At 40.3% G+C, this 18,001-nt stretch overlaps 1 protein-coding gene across 8 annotated transcripts in view; it reads right to left on the minus strand.

The window, feature by feature from the left end:
- The window catches only part of RAPGEF4 (Rap guanine nucleotide exchange factor 4), a 245,757-nt gene that overhangs the window by 105,702 nt on the left and 122,054 nt on the right, over positions 1 to 18,001 (minus strand). The window lies entirely within an intron of this gene.

Here is an 18,001-nt window from a genome sequence, read left to right on the forward strand (position 1 = left end):
AGCTCCATAACGCCTTAGACAGTTTTTGCAAGTACAGTTGAGGTGTACAGTTGACAAGTACAGTTGATTTCAGCTTATGTGCCCTGATGATGTAGACAGGACTCGTGCAATGATCTTACTAGTTCTCTTGACCCCTGTTCATCCTGGCTGGTGAAAGCCATTTTAGTTGGGGGGGCTGACTGGGTGGGTCCAGGGTGTGGTGAATGCATCTCTGTGTGACGGAGTGGTGCCTGCTGCCCTTAAACAAGCAGGGGTGTGTCCACTCCTGAAGAAGCCCACCCTGGGCCCTGTGGTTTCCAATAACAACTGCCCAGTCATAAATATTCTTTGGGGGGGCAAGGTGGTGGAGAGAATGGTGGCAGAACTGTTACAGGAATTCCTGGAGGATACGAACTGTCTGGATCTGTTTCATTCTGGGTTCAGGCATGGTTTTGGGACTGAATCAGCCTTAGTTGCCCTGATTGATGATCTGTATCAAGTTAAAACCTGCTTTTAATTACTGTAAACCGCCCAGAGAGCTTCAGCTATGGGGCAGTATATAAATGTAATAAATAAATAAATACGTTTTCCAAAGGTCCCAAAGTAGATAACAGAAATAAAATCAGCAATACATAAATAAAACAAAAGAGCATCATTAACATTAAATGAAAAAGCTAACAATTAATTGAACAAACTGCCAGTTCAATGCCAAATTAAATGAATAAGTTTTGCAGTCTTTGCAAAAACTCAGCAGAAATTATGGCCTGATGCAAATATAAAACTAAGCCATAGTTTAGCCTTATGTGAATAAGCCTGCTCAAGCCTTGTCTGGCACACCTACAAAGAGAAGATAAGAAGCATCAACCTTGTTTTAAACTAGCCAGATTCTGTTGTTTCACCTGAACTGTGATTGATTGAAACAAGCCAGGATCAAAATGTGATTTATAATTTAACCAGAGCTGGATGCAATGACAAACACCAGGTAGCCTGAAACAGGGATAGATCAGTTCATAGCCACACCTGAGGAGGATTGGATACTGGGGAGCACACAGACCTAAGGCTTGAGCAGGCTTGTTCACAGAATGGGCCTCCTTAGCCAGGGCATTTCTGAATCTGACGGCAACAGTGGTAAAGGCCTGGCTCGCAGCTGCTACAATAGCCCTATTTGGGCATTCAGGTTTCCTCATGCATAAAAAAAAATGCAAGAAGTAGGGTGGGGCTCCAGTTCATCATTGCTACACAGTTTAGAACCCTTCATGAGTGTGCGGATGAAGGTTTGAAGTGGAGAGCTTCCTATAATGATTGCGCAGGGTTCTGAATTCCACGTGGAGCCTCCATGAGTAGAAGAACCGCCCCCTGAAGTCAGATTTTTCACCCTCTAACATAATTCCATTATGATGGAATTGATTTGATACTATAGCCATCTATTCGAAGCAAGTAAGGGCAACTTGCTTCAAAACATGAAATTACAAATCTGGTGATTTCTGGGCATTGACAGTGTTTAACGACACTCGTGCCCATGCATTTTACAGAATCTATCCATTACAGGCTGTATGACTGATCTGATGGTCTGAAATCCTATTTCAGCATAACTGAATTTCCTTCTTCAACATTAATGCAAGTTGGCAAAGGCCACTACATAACAGCTTTTAAAATGAGCGCTGCCTATTTTTAGGCTAAAAAACAAGAAGAACCCATTCAATTCAGCTACCTTCTTTCAGGACCTTGGATGTTGCCATTTCAAAAGTAGTCTCTAATCATCTCCCCAAAGGACTTTGAGACTTGTCGTCCCTCTTTGACAATATAAAAGAAATTAATAGTTAAATAAATTCTGTTCAATACTACCCTGTGACCTCAGTTCAGATGCAATGGGAAACTGTGGTTTTGCACCACATGAATGACCCATAGCTTGTATGTTCCCTCTTCCTCTTCATACCTCCATTACATGACAGAAGAGATAAAGGTCACATTCACACCATACATTTATTCCACTATTATTTCACTTTAAACGGTCATGGCTTCCCCCAAAGAATGCTGGGAAAGGTAGTTTGTGAAGGGTACTGAGAGTTGTTAGAAGACCCGTATACCCCTGACAGAGAGGCACTTGTTAGTGTGGTTTAACAGCCAGTCCCTCTTCCAGAGAGAACTCTGGGAATTGTAGCTCTATGAGGGGACAACTCTCAGCACTCTTCACAAACCACACTTCCCAGGTTTATTTGGGGGAAACCATGAGCGTTTAAAGTAGTGGAATAAATGTCTGGTGTGAATGCGGCCAAGGAGTAGCAGCTTCCAGATTTAATTATAAAATACAGCTTGATCCTGGCTTATTCTTACAAACCACAGTTGAAACAAATCATAGTTCCCCAAGTTCAGATGTCACAGAAAACTGTAGCTGGTTTAAAATCAGCAGCAGTAGCCTCAGAATTATTTATTTATTTATTTGATTTCTATCCCGCCCTTCCTCCCAGCAGGAGCCCAGGGTGGCAATTCCTTTGCATGGGAACAAAAGAGAAGAGGGAAAGGTGAAACATGTGAGCCTGAGGCTTCCTGTGGTTGCATGTGCCAGGAAACCTTGATTTCTCATTATATCTGAACTGAGCCTATATTTACATATGGTTAGCGTTGAGAAATATATATACATCAATGGCCTCTATTTACCAGGGACATCCTCTATTTTCTGGTTCCTGAGCTGATAAATTACTATCCCAATCTTTGCCTTTGCGGGATGGCATGTTAGTATGAGCTGATGTCATTCTTCAGCATTCAGCTCCTCTCCAGGGCTTCCAGAAAGTGCTGAAGGAGAGTGATAGCTCAATGACAGAGCACATGCCTTGTTTGTAGAAAACTGGTTTTTTGCACATGGGCCCTGGGGAGACAAGAGCAATCTGGCTGCAAAACTGATGTGTTGGGCACAGGGAGGGTGGAGTGACACAACTGAAAGCACCTTTCCTCCTTTGAAGCCTCCTCCTTCCCCCGATAGCTCCTTCTGCCCCTTGGGAGCTACTTACGGTTGGCTATTTGCCAATTGCAGATCTCTTATCATTAAATGAAGTTGTTGCTCATGAAAATTCCAAAGTATGTGACTTGTCTCTTTATTTTGGAGCTACAGGAGAAACGTCCCAGGCACAATTTCCTTCACCCAAAAAGATCTCAGCTACCTCCAGTTCACGAGTTACTCATGTATAAGGCATAATGGTGGACTGTCCCTGACATTGCACCTTCTTCCTTCTACAACTGTATTGTGCATGGTTGTCTTAAAAAAAAAAAGTCCAACACACAAGCTCACAAGTAGGGACTCTGCACAATTGGGACTCCTAGTTGTGTGAATCTCCTGACATGCTGAGCTTGTTAGCAAGACTCCTCTGTAGACACGTGTTTCACATTCACACATTCTACAAGTCTTGTGAATTAGGATCTTTAGACATTGGCAGTACTGCGTCTTGGCAGATTTACCCAGTAACTTACACTCATACAGATCTTAAACATGGGGATATTTATTGAGTATATACACGCAGAATCAAAATATACACAATTAACACTTCAATGGGGAATAGCTCAGTACCAATATATATCTATTGACATCAGTGGGGATTAGCTCAGTAACAATATGTGTGAGGAAATTAGCTAAATAAACCTAATCATAACTAAACTCACATACACTCTTAAAATACATACACACATGAAGGAGCAAGCACACAAGGCATAAGAGGAGATGGGGAAGTTGAGTTCAGCACAATTGAGGAAAACACACTAGCTTAACCTTTCTCTCTCTCTGGTCTCACTTTGCATAGTAGGCCTCAGTCATTTGCAGCTGGGTGGAGAGGACCTGAGCATGGCTTCTGAAACAGTCACACACACAAACACAGAGTCAAAGACAGGCAGAGGGAGCAGATATAGAGGCTACAATTTGTAGGGAAAGGACCTCCAGAAGACAGGATAGGGAATGAGATATACCTTTCCCAGCTCTGATGGGCAATCTAGAAATCGAACTGGAGCACGATAAAACTCCTGGGTCACACAGGGAAACAGCAGATGCAGCAGGCAGGGGTCCTGAAATGGCTTCTTGGATCTGTGCTTTGGCTACCAAAGGCCCAGAGCAAAGCAGGAAAAGTAGTGGAGCCCTGAAAAGAGCTTTTGAAGCAGCTTCAGCAAGCAGGGACCTCTGTTTCAGCAGGCAGGGGTCCAGAGACAGTGAAAGACGAGCAGGAAGAGTCAGATCTCTGGGTTCTGGCTGGCTAAGTGGTTCAGCAGATGATTTCCGGTACAGTGATATTTAGCAGGGTGGGTGACCAAGACCAGAACAGCAATTCAGCAGGTGATTTCATAGTGAAACTGGGCAACCAGAACCCAGAAAATGGCACTAGGAGTCCAGTTTTTATACCTTTCTGGACAAAAGCCTCAAAGGAAAATACAGAATTCAGACAGGTATCCTTCCTTAATTTCCATACATATCAGTCTTATGGTCAGAGTGATGGGCTTTTATTTTGTGAAGATAGGTGGTGGCATTCACCTTTTAGCTAACTCAATAAGATCTGAACAATGGGCTCCTTTCTCAAGGGCCAAACTTTTACAATTACTTTTGGAATTGCATTGATTGGATTGCCAAAGGTTATGTCTTATGCATATGACTGGCATCATCCTCTCGGTTTAAATGACAGACTTAACTCTTTCAGCTGCTTTTTCCATCAGGCCTCAAGCAGCATCTTTTTGCAAAATGAACCAAACTGAAGCCATTTTAAAAATCATATAGGCCATGATGGAGTGGAGTGTCTCTCAGGTTTATAGGCTTGTAGCCAGCCTGCCAACAAGCTCCAGCTGGTGAGGTGCTTGCTCTTTGGGCTTTCTTTACAGACAACTACTCACAACATGCAGTTGCTGAAGCAAGAAGATGTGACTTCAGGAGTGGGGCTAAAAGCGTGGTCCTACTCCATAGTCAGCACGGTTATGCCTTACAAAAGAGTAATGTGTGAATAGGGTTGGAAATGCCCCTGTCTGTATCCCTGAGAGCTGTCCAGAAAACAATACCGGATAAACTGGATCAGTGATCTGTGCTTCATGCGCTTATCTTAAGTTCAAGCTCTGAACAGAGAAAGGATGCATCTTTTTCTTCCAAGCATATATGCACATATATTCAACCATATAGTGTGCCACCTGTGATTTCACACACATTGCAGCTGTTGAGGTGCATTTTGAACTGTCAGTAATATATTGTAGTGCAGGATAACTATGTTTTTCAAGAATACACCAACTTGTCTATTAAACCAGTGGAAGTCTGGATATTGCAGAGTAAATGAGTACAGGACAGTTGGGAAGATTAGGGGGACTGGGTCATGAACCTTAGTGTTATATACATGCCCTTATTTTCATCTGTTGCTATGGAAGTATAAGCTCTATTGCTGTGACAGTTAGTAAACCAATACCTTTCTACTACAAAGCCCTCTCCTGTCCCCAGTGGTTGCCTTTCACCTTCCTCAAGGGATCCATAGCATTCCGCCATCTGAGATTTCTTGGTGCAATAATTTATTTAGTTAATTCTGATAACACACAGGACACAGTTTCTTCTGTACACAGTGGCCCAGTTCACATGTCACGCTAAACCACAGTTTAGTCAGACAGGAATGAACTGCAATGAGCCTTAGGCATGGATCTATGAGGAGTATGGAAGCTTTTGCTTCTGCTTTTGATTAACCACAGCTTGCTGTGTGATCTGAACCTTGAACTGTGGTTAATCTCAACGATGTTTCATTTCAAACAAGCCAGCTTCAGTAACTATGATATAAATTTGGCTTGCTTGAAACTAACCAGTTATCCACAGTGAACCACAGTTTGACAGTCTGGCCATAGCAAGACGTTGTGGTTAAGCACCAGCAGAAGCAAAAGCTTCCAAACTCCATATCCTGGGTGCACAGAAGGAGGAGAGGGGAAGGGGAAGGGGAAGGGGAAGGATGTGAACTCAAGTCCTGCTCCCCTAGTTCCTATTCATGAGCAACTAAACTTTGCTGTAGTGTGTTGGGTGAATGTGACCACTATGTCTTGGTGCAAACATAATTGCTCAATATCCTACCCATGGGTAGGCAACTGGAAGTGTCCCAAAGGCTTTCATGCTTTTCCCTCTCATGTGCAAATTCATATTCTCTTTCATTTTCAGAGATAATTATGGTTACTCTTATGTCTGCAATGCTGCTTGTACAAACCAAGGTTCGCGCAAAACCTCAGTTCGCAGTAGTTAGAAGTGAGTGAGTGTTCATAAAGCAGATGCAATTAGCCCCCCAAGTGAAAAGTTTATTATTATTATTATTATTATTATTATTATTATTAATTTGCACATGAGAAGGGAAAGGGTAATAACTGAGTAAGCTTGCAGGGTCCTCCAAAAATCCTAACTATGGTTACACTAGGCCAGTAGTTCCCAACCTGGGGGCTGTGGTCTCTAGGGGAGCCACAAAATAATCCAGAGGGGCCGCAAACAATAAAGAAATGAATTATTTATTCATTTTTTTACAGTCTTAATTCTTTGGACACTGTCTGCTCCCCACTGCTGCTCAGACGACACCTCCCCCTTCCTCCAAACAAGAGGGGAAGACTTTTGCTGAAGCACCAGAGTATCTTTCAGGCACACCAAAGGCAGGCATCTGCCTATAAAACATGTGGCAGGTGCCAAAGGAGGCTGGGGTGAAGCTACCAGGAAGAAGAGGGGATTACTATCACCGACTCCTGTCTGCCACTGTTGACAACACCCTTACTCAGAATGAGAGGAGAGGGCTTTTCATGAAGCAAAAATAAGCAAGACTGCAAGGAAAGGCTGCTTTCCCCCTTCCTTCCTGGCAGCCTGCCTGCTTCCTTTCTTGACTCCTGATTCACTGCCAACTCCTTTTATTCAGAGCCAAGGAGCAGTGAGAAACCTCAGGACTTGCTTGCCCCCCATCTCTGCGGCTAAGTGTTTGTGCCAGCATCTCCCCTTTCTCCACCTACACTCTGCCCCCCCAATCTCTTTCTCCAGGATGCTGCGGCACTTGAGGGCCTCTCCCCTCTCTCGTGCCCAAATGCCTGCACGCCTGCAGTTGCTTGTAGTAGGGGCAGGGTATGTTTGTGTGTGTGCGTGCGCTGATCTGTCTTCTGCTCCACTCTCATTCCCCAAGTGCACTCTAACCAAGTCATTAGTTCTGATGATCATCTCAAGGCTTAAAAGCACTAACCCTCCCTCCTCAATCTATCTACCCTTTTGTCTTCACAATCTAGCATCCCCACCACTACCACATTGCTTTTATTATTATTATTATTATTATTATTATTATTATTATTATTTAAAAGCTCAGCAGGTTGGCTAAGGCTGGGGTCCACATACTGCAGCTGAAATGTATTTATTTATTTATTTATTATTGCATTTATATCCCACCTTTCCTCCAAGTTGCTCAAGGTGATGCACATGGTTCCCCCCCCTCTATTTTATCCTTACACCAGCCCTGTGAGATAGGTCAGGCTGAGAGACTGTGTTTGGCCCAAGCTCACCCAGTGGGCTTCATGGCTGGGTGGGGATTTGGACCTGGATCTTATTCCAACACTGTAACCCACTGGTGTTGGGAGACAGGACTGTACATCTTCAGACTGTGGGGGGGGGAGAGGGATACCAATTTTATGAACCTTTGCATTAAGAAAAGAAAGCAACACCTCCCTCTCTGCAGGGAGCTTTTAATGGAAAGGGATATTTGGAGATGTGATTTTGCCATACACCATTTTTTCAATTAACAGAGTCTAATATTACAATTAGTGTGGGGGCTCATGGACTTTTTTGAGCTTATAAAGAAGGTCCGGTACTCATAAAGGTTGGGAACCACTGCACTAGGCAGTTATTGGTTTACTAGGTCTTGTATATTGATTTACTAGTTCTCTGTAGTCTTCCATCCAAAGAGCTGAACAGGATCTTGGCTCCCAGACTATTTACTGAGTCTTCTTTCTGAAATTTTTGCAACATCACTTAGTGACATTTTTGCAGAGCTTCACCAGAAATCTGCTGAAGCATTTTTCTGTTTAAATCCTAATGCAATTTCAGGGGGGAAAACCAGACAGTGTATTTGCATTAATAAAATATTATGTTCTACGATCTGCTAAAGACTCATTGGCATGATTCTAATTTAAGATATTGCCTGCTCAGTATATTAGAGTAATTAGTAAGCATTTCTCCAAGGCAAGTTCAAACAAGATGGAAAGAAAAAAAAAGTATGGCAAGTCAGTCCCACTTAACTGCATGTCATAAAAAGAACTTGCCTCATGGCTATTTGTTATTGGGTAGTAAATCCTAAACTAGACTTGCAATTACAATGTTGTAGATACTATGCTATAATTGAATCAAATCTGAGTAGGACTAAGCAACTAAAACCATACACAAATAAAGACAAACTTTATTGAAAGGTTGCAAATTTGGTTTCCGAACTTTTCTAACAGAATATCTGTAATAAAGAGCTTAGAAGATTCTCGTCATTGGCATTTTGGAACAAAATTAATTCCAGATGCTAATTCCTGAAGCTTTTAATGTCGGAATAAAGAGTCTTGTAAAGAGAAACAAAACAACAGAGAATACCGAAACTATTATACTTAAAAATAATTAGCCTACCTGTGTTAAGTTTTTCATATATTTGCAATTATTAACTATTTATCTGCTTTTCAAGCAAATACAACAATAAAGTAGAAAAAGAGAGAAAAGTGCAGTCATAGGAGGAATTATTAACTAATCATATCATATGCAATGTCCTGGATCCAAAGATGCTCTATGGTTACCAAAAAGTATTTTCTGCTCAAGGAATAACCTAAAAGAAAAGTGTTGCCTGAGAGAAGCTATTTATTTTAAAGACCAAAAACCAATCAAATAATGAATCAAGTCTTTCAGAGGGTCAATTAATCAACCCTACAATTATTAATTCATCAAACCATCTGTTCTGCTAACAAAAAGAATAAATTACCATCACATAAACATCACTCAATCAAGGCAAGTACTTTCATCATCAGGTTGCGCAAATGGTGGAAAGATGTGATTGTCCACATTTGCTTCTTAGTCATCCCTGTCAGCTCTGTGCAAAGATTGGCTGGGGACCAGCATCAGGTGCTGGGCCAAACTAGATGTGATTAGTTAAAACTATTGTTTATCTGAACAAGCCAAGATCAAACCATGGTTTCTGATCTGGCTATTTGGATAAACCATAGTTAAATCTAACTGCTAATCCCAATTTTGATTAAACAACAAACTGCAGTTAGTTGAAAATATCCTTCCTTGCTGCCCTACCACAGGAGAAGAAGGGAAGAGACAGCAGACTACTGCATGTAATGCTAAACAATGGTTTAATATCATGTCTGAACCAGGTCAGTGAAAATACAATTTTATGCAGGTACAGATGTCTTCAAAATGCTAACAGATTAGGTAGATCCTCTTCCATTACCACTGAGGGGCATGGGACATGCCAAGATATAGGGCCTTTTTGGTGCCTGCACCAACATTGGGAAACATCCTGCCTTATGAAGCCTGTGTAGCCCCCTCTCTGGCTGTTTTCACATTTTTATTCTGGCAGACATTTGCATACTAAGCACCCAATATTTTATTTAAAGGTTGTGTTTTATTGGTACTCTGCCTTTGTTAAATTTTTTAATTTAATTTAATTTAATGTCTTGTTTTTATATGCTGTTGTGATTTTAAGTTGTTATAAGCCACCCTGAGTAGTACACAGGCATCAGAAGGGTGGAACAGAACAGGAAAGATACCATAGTCACTGTGACTGGAATTCAATTTGCATTATATTCATCCCTCACACCCTGCCTTTTTTGAGGCCTGCCTTTCCTTAGAGCACAGAGCTCATAATTTTCATGGGTTTAGATCAGGAGGCAAAAATGTGCTCAGCTCAGATGAAATTGTGCCAAATAAGAGAGGGGTTTTGCTAGCAGATACGTATGCTAAGAGAAGAATGCCGGGCCTAAAAACTCATCTCCAAGGAAACTAATGTATGAACAATGACCAAAACAACAAATTGCTTAGTATCATTTTGCTTCAGTTAATTTATGGTCAGAAATCCCATCATGTAGTCCTCCAGCTCAAAATTCAAAGAGTCCAACTCAGTTTCCTAGAGGAACTCACTCAGGAAATGCACTTAATGGTTGGGCACTATTTCTATCCCAAAAGAGGACAGAGAAACACATAACTTGTTGATGGGAGGAGGGAGAAAGTAGCCCATTTTGCATCATTTATTTTGTTTTATGATATGGTTGGAAAATCATAGCACAAGTAACTTTGGAGACTCCTACCCAGTTCATCACCAGCCCTAGGATCTTTGCACGCAGGTATAGTCAGAAAGAAGTGACTATAAAAATAACATTGGGAGGGTGTTGCCTTTTTGTTTTATCTGAATGAACTCCTGACTAAAAATACTCACTTTATAAATCAGATGATGAATTTTCTAAGTGTCTATGCCTGAAAACATAACTCAGAACCTGAGAAGTCAAGCTGTGTTCTTTCTGCTTCTTCCATTATCTCTGTTGTAGAGATTTCGCAATCAACACATAGCAGGAAATTGTAGGGATGATGCAAGCAGCATGAGAAGATCACTCTTCAAGCTCTTACAATTGCAAACCCTTCTTTGCAATGATGAAATCGACAACATGGCTTCAAAACACACACAGAGAGCCAAATTACTGTATCAGGTGGTGTCCTGTTTTGCATAATTTGTGTGTGCGTTTATAGCCATTGTTTGGACATCACTTTTAACAGCAAAACATATTCCATCTTTCATACAATTAAAACATTAGCTGGGGTGATTTTTTTTACAAGGGGATCTTTTCTAGAATATATTTTTGTTTAACATATTTCTCTCAAAACCTACTTCCCATTTCTCCTCACACAATATCTTCTTCCAATGTAACGGGACTTTGAGAAAATGCCTTATATTCTTATGCTATTACGTTTTCACTTGCTGTATACTGTAAGTGTAATTTTAAATATGTTAGTTTGCGTCTGGAGAGCCTTTGCAACTGAAGGCCCCAGCCATGGCTCTGAATAAGGCTTTAATTATTTCTGTCTAATTAACATAGTCTGCTTCAGCTCCTGCTCATTTGTTCTAAAGAGCATCAAACTTAATAAGGCTTTCCTACTTGTTACGAACACAGGCTCCAAAAATACAACCAATACACCAAAATTATAAATGAATGATGACGCTACTTGGCCAAATAAAAAAATCCCTATTTCATTCACTTTCTGTTTGTCATCCTGTGGGCCCAACTGATCCAGTAAGTAGGCAGAGCTGAATTTGGAAGTCGAAGGCAAAGGCTTCAATCAGCCATGAAGCCTATTCACCACTTAGGTGAGACCCAATCTGAAGATTTGCTACAACTTTGGAAACTAAGCACACTGAGGCAATTTTGGGGGGCCCATACCTAAAAAGACCTAAAACCAGTAGATGCAGCTAAATATGGGGATGATCCATGTGTGAAGAAGAGAAGCCAGTTCATGCCCAGTAGTCTGCCCCCAACCTCCATTCATTGATTGGCTCTTCTGCACAGGACCTACATATGTACAAACTGTGTGTACATTGGTACATAATATACGGAGCCAGCTTTTGTCCATCGAGCGTGTGCTCTCACATGGGCTCAGTGGGAAAATGCTGATCAACACATGGAGTGAGGACATGGTCCTGCTTCTCCCCTCCACACACTGATTATCCCCCACATTTAGTTGTCTGCATAGGGTTTTAATCTGTTCACCTTCCTGCCTTTTTGAAGGGTAAAATGGAAGCTATGATTTGGGTTTTATACTTTACTATAAAGTACAGTTATTGTGCTACGGGGCAGCTAATGCAGTTCATTGTGGTGGTGATAACGACGATAATTTTCATATGTGTGTCTGTATTACATACGTACACACTAAACTCAGCCAAACTTTCTACTAAGTATACAAGCAACTGATCCAAAGGAGAAACAAAACAAATTCTTACAAGTGACATAGATCACTTATAAACTTAATTTCCTCATTTTTAGCTTTATATAAGATTTAAATCAGGTGTGGAGAAATTTTGGCCCTCCAGATGTTGCTGAATTTCAAATCCCATGATTCCTGGTCATTGCCCATGCTTGTTGGGGCTGATGAGAGTTATAGGTCAGCAACATCTGAATGGGCAAAGATCCCACACACCTGATCTAAACTGATGAAAAACAATACTGTATATTTAGATATGTTGATCTGTGTGTGTAATACTCATATCAAGCATACCCAATTTTCATAAATCTAATAGTATGTTAATTTTGTCATAAGAATGTATTCCCATAATCTGTCCTGAGTGAAGATTTTGTATGTGACCTCCAATTTTTTGAATAAAATACTCTGGCTTCCATGAGCATATAAGCAACTAGCTCTTTATGTGCTTGCTTAACAAACCCATTTATATCATCTAAATAAAAAAGAGGGTATTTTATTATTATTATTATTATTATTATTATTATTATCAACATCATCATCATCACCACCACAATGATTTTTACTTTGGGAGACTACCAGCAAATATGTTAAAAGTCTTCCACTTGTGTTTAGAATTCTCAGCAGAGTCCTATTGTATTTTATTGATTAGAACAGGGGTGATATACTAACCCAGAATAACCTTATAGCAGTTCTCCCTGATTTCTGTGTTTAATGAAAAATTATTTTTCTTGTTCCAGAGACTTTCCGGTATTATACATATTGAGATTCTTCCCCCCCCTCCTCATATTTTGAGTCCAGATAGTATTTAATTTGCTTCAGTTCTGTTTCATATTTTGATAGTAATCTAAAAGTTCTGATAGTAATTGCTTTTTATCCTTCACTGTGAAATTTTCAAATCCCATTAAATCCCATCTTTGCTTGCTTATCCTGTGATGTTCCATTAAAGCTGCTCTAACAAGGAAATATTCATTTCAAGGGGTGATTATATATTTTTTACCTTCATTTCTCCTAATGTTAGTGTGGTATTCCTATCTAGGAAGTCTTAATGGTTGAACATTTATATGTGATTGTTGGAATCTTGAGAGCACCGGTTTAAAAAACCCTACTTAACCCTGTTTAAGTCATCATTATCAGGAAGGAAATGAAGCCTCTAACCTATTCTCTTTGAAACTGATGGCAAATCCTGTATTCATCAGGCCTAGAGCTGCCCTTACATGATAGTTTTCAAAACAACCTTTGCCAAAGAAACCCTGGATGCCTTTTTAATATTCAATCAGTCTTTTTGATTGCTAATCCTACAAAGGGAAGCCAGTTTCCGTTATGATTAAATCTAAGAGAAAGCCCTTTCTTTGGTTAATTTTCTGTCAAAGAAAGCTTTTAATCCTTATATATTTCACTGAAGTATGCTTTCTGGCCTCATATCAGCATTTATTTATATCATAAGCAATTGTCAGTGTGTATTTTGGTAGATATGCATAGACATCACAAATTCTAGGACTGTTAAACAGTTGGTCAGATTCTCCCAAGTGTTAAATACACTCAAGTTCTATTCATTTCAATGGAGCCTTGAACTTTACAGCTCACTGTAGGGCTCATTCAAATATGCATGTTCATCACACAGTGACTGAAACCAAGTGGTAGCTAGTTTGCATGTGTGAAACCCCCATCACAGATCAAAGCACCATAGATGGAACTCTCATATCCTCTCACAGTACCTCAAGCACAATGCACAACATTGGTGCATCAAGAGCTGGACTACAGGTTACATCCATCACAGAATGTCACCAAAAATAGCAGTCCTTTAATGAGTTTCTTCCCCTTTCTTCTAAAATGTTTGGGCATACTCACCACATGAAGAGTAGCAAATAACTAACAAACATATAGAGGTGCAGGACCCTTAAAAAATCCACATTAAAAATTCTCACAAATGGTGATGAAATGAACAAAGAATGGGTACTGACCAAGCAAACATCTATTCCACAGCCCATGACCAACATTAAGAAGGCCCTGTCCCTACAATCATTGTCTTAATTTAGAAGGAAAGGGAGCCTAAAGCATAGTGTCTGATAATAATCTCAATATATAGAAAGCCACATAAGAAGGTGATCCTTTAGACACCTTGTTCCTGGACCATTTGGGGCTGTGTATGACAACATGATATTAGGCCCCACTAGAGTCAAAGCAGAGTACAGTAACTTAATAAAATGCATGGATACAAATAGACAAATTCTATTACACTTTTTTTAAAAAACAACTCCCATCAAGCCCAGCCTGCATGGCCAGTGATCAGGAATAATGGGAACAGGTGCTTGGAGGACCATATGATCTCAATCCCTGGTCTTTCAGGTTTTATCTCATTGGTAAGAGTATAGCCAAAAGTTTAATTTCAGAAAGCAATGCATCCTATTCTTCAGGAGGATAGGTAAGGAGAAAAACAACAGGTTCTCCACAATGTAGCACACAGACCAGGAATGAAGAAACACAAACCTCAAGATGTTGGAAAACAAAGAACCACAACTTTGATTGGCACATCTATCTATTGTATTTATAATAATCTGCTTTTTGAGGACATCTTCTACAAATGGCCGTATATAAGAAGCAATAAAAGCTGCTATAATATCAGACTCAGCCCCAATAAGATAGCATCTAAATCACACCAAAGAAACAAACAAGCACTAACGGCAAGTATCTATCCATGGGAAAAGTGGCAATGAAAGAAAACCACCCTCCTTATGCCCATATTGCTACCTTGGCTCAGAGCCATTGAGCAGCTACCAAATCTGCCTCTGGCTCCTCACAGCCCACACATCAAAGCTGTGCCAAGAAAGGCCAGAGACTCCACCACCCAGGCCAAGCAGCCCCTAAAAAACGAGGAAGGCACAATCTACGTAGGTTCCTCTCCTAGCTTCCCTCAGCAAAACAGCCACAAGGACCAGCCTGGAGAAATGCCTCCAACTTCTGATTTCTCAGGCTACTAACCAACGTCCCTGACTTAATTCCATTTCTTAACCTGCACTAACTCTTTTCAGTTGTGATCTATTTACAGTTAATAGAATACCTCCACAAAGGTAGGGCACACACATTCAAAAATGCCTAAACAAAGCATCCAGTGCAGAGTAGAAAAAAACTCCCAAGTTCCCACTCATTCTGGATCAAATCAAAAAACTTTCTGTGCAGCCCCAATACTTGATCAGTTAATCCCACAATGCATTGCAATGGTTGAAGAGACCAGGTGGGCTTTCTGGTTTAAATGACTGTGCTCTAACCCCACCTGATTAGTGCAAATGTAACGCAGGAATGCTGTAACCTCTGTACCTTGTCTCTTCTTCCAGACGGTTGTAGGCAACAACACCTTCCCCCACCAGCTTTGTGGAGCCAGGAGAAGAAAATGGACTGATTTTACAGATTACTAGACAGAAGTAAATGGCTGGTTCTCATAAGTAGCATTCTCATAGCAGAGGGATTCTGTCTGTATATATATATGTGGATAGTAAGTTCCACATGTTGAGTTCCTTATTGAACCAGGTCCTTTGAAGGGGTGCAAGACCTACAAGTCACACAAAAGATTTGTGCACTACATACCTCATTGCCACCATCCAATCATCATCATCCACCCCTCACCCAGAGGTCCCAGGGTGGGTTACAATCATTTTAAAACATGTAATTAAAACTTATAATTAAAATAGCTAAAAACAATTGCAACATCATAGAAAAAAAGAGGGTCCTAAAAATATACCTCTCAGGTGTCGAAGGACAGGGTAAAGAGGTGCCATAAGTGACAGAGCAGCAAAACTGTATACTACACACACACTGCAAAAAGCCATTCAGCTAATCATCTTAAATGTGCTTGAGCAGAACTATGGATTATCATGCAATGCATGCTCTGTATTGCTACCATAGCTGCATCTCACAGATGACTTCATATTCAGTCTCACATCTGGGAAATTGTTTAACATAGTGGCTAATACCACTCTTAAGGACCTAGGAGGTAGCACATCTCTTGACACTTACCTCAAGGCAAAATTTGATTACTGTGCAAAACAATATGCTTATTCTCTGGTTCAAAGCCGACTCAAAAATTCTCTCTGTTTTGGATAAAAAAGTGCTGTGCAACACTGACCACAGATTCTATTGGACACTCAGTAAAATGCTAGCACATTTCTAAGTGGAATTATATGACGATTTAAGAGATTCGATTCCTATACAGCTATAATGCATTTCATGATCAGCAATCCCATCAGAAGCTGACTGATGGACCTCAAACTTCTTCGCATTTAAAGCAAAGCAGAGGCAGTGGCAAGGGGACTGACGCTTGGCAAAAAATTCTTTATTTCATAATGGAAATTGTTTGATAGTAGACACGAGCGTTTACTTAGAAACTAAACTTCCACATATAACAATGATCTATTATTTATATAGCTCAATCAATAGATATATAGCAATTTAGAAAATAAATACAAAAAATATAAATCCCTGCCCAGAGAAGATTACGTTAGAAAATTCAATACGGGGATGGTAATAGAGCAGCATTACCCAACCTTTTTTGACCTAATGTCCCTTTGCAAAATCTTTTTGTGCCCAACGCCCCCCTCAGATTAAGTATATGGCAATGCTTCCTATTCTTCCCTTAAAATATGAGTAATGCATAAAAGGTATTTTCAATGATTATTACTGATCGTTTTTATCATGCCTTTTTATTGCACTTAGATTACACATTGAATTCTTAGTATGATTTATTAATATACATACATAGTTATAGAAAAGTAAATAAAATGAGATTTATTATAAAATACTAGTGTGATCCTTGAGCTTGATGAGTTTTGGCTAACTTCACAATATCTGGAGTATACTTGAATAGTCTTAAGTCACCACGACTAACAATATCCAAATGGTTTCGATTCTTCACTAGTATGCGATTCACTGCACTAAATCCTCGTTCAACGAGATAAGAAGATGGAAAGGTTTCGTTAAACAAGTTCATTTAAACATCACAGAAACAACGGGTAGCGAGTGTGTCCCATTCCTGAAGAAAACCAGCGAATAACTGACTGTCTGCGTCACCCGTTTGCACACGGCACTCATCCGTTGGAAGAATGCGCCCTCCACCAATACACCCAGATTACCAAACACTCTCTCATGACTGGTTCCAACATTCCTCAAGACAGCATCGGAACACGGGCGTGGTTAATATCCTCATTCCTTGATATGACACTGGCCGCTATTCAGAATTTCTTTACTAAAGAGCACACACTATTTAGAGTGTTATTTCCATGAATTGAAACTATTAAATACATTTTAACTGGGGACAAAACAGTTTAAAAATTAATGATTTGTGTATTAAATAAAATTAAACTTAAATGCTTCAACTGTCGCATCAGACCGCCAAATGTCAATGCCCCCTAATGAACCCAAACGCCCCCCTAAAGTCTGTAATCATGCCAATGCCCCCTAAAAGGCTGTAATGCCCCCCAGGGGGGAGCTACCGCCCACATTGGGAATCGCTGTAATAGAGGGAAGAGAGGAAGACATAGCCAAAGGTAACAAAAGAATATGCTGTCAGTTGAGCTACACATACTTAGGCTTTGTTTCAGGAGATATAACTGGCCAATAAGCACAATCCTAAGTGAATGTGTAGCATCTTACACAAATATCTTAATAGGTAATATCATGATTGATTCCTTGAACTGTTCCAAAAAGCAGCAGCCAGATTATTGGATTAGAATTTAGATCGATTTAGAACTCAAACAACCCCCTTTTAAAACAGCTGCACCAGTTACCAGTTCATTTGATATAAATCAAATAATAAATAAAATAAACAATAAATTTCCAGGCCCATTTCAAGGTGCTCACATTAAAAGCCCTAAGCAACTTAAGCCCAAATTTCTGAAAGATCACCTTCCCTACAGATTTTCTTGGGTGTTAAGATCAGCAGAGGGAAACCTCTTGGAAGTTCCACCACCCTCAGAGGTTTGGTGGAGGGCTGGGAGAGGGAATTCTCTGTAGCAGCCCCTAAATTAATCCCTCCCCACAGAGGTATGTCTGGCATACTTTATTAGTTTCCTTCGTATGCTG

Source organism: Rhineura floridana, chromosome 2 (genome assembly GCF_030035675.1).
Source record: "Rhineura floridana isolate rRhiFlo1 chromosome 2, rRhiFlo1.hap2, whole genome shotgun sequence".
Classification (NCBI taxonomy): Eukaryota; Metazoa; Chordata; class Lepidosauria; order Squamata; family Rhineuridae; genus Rhineura; species Rhineura floridana.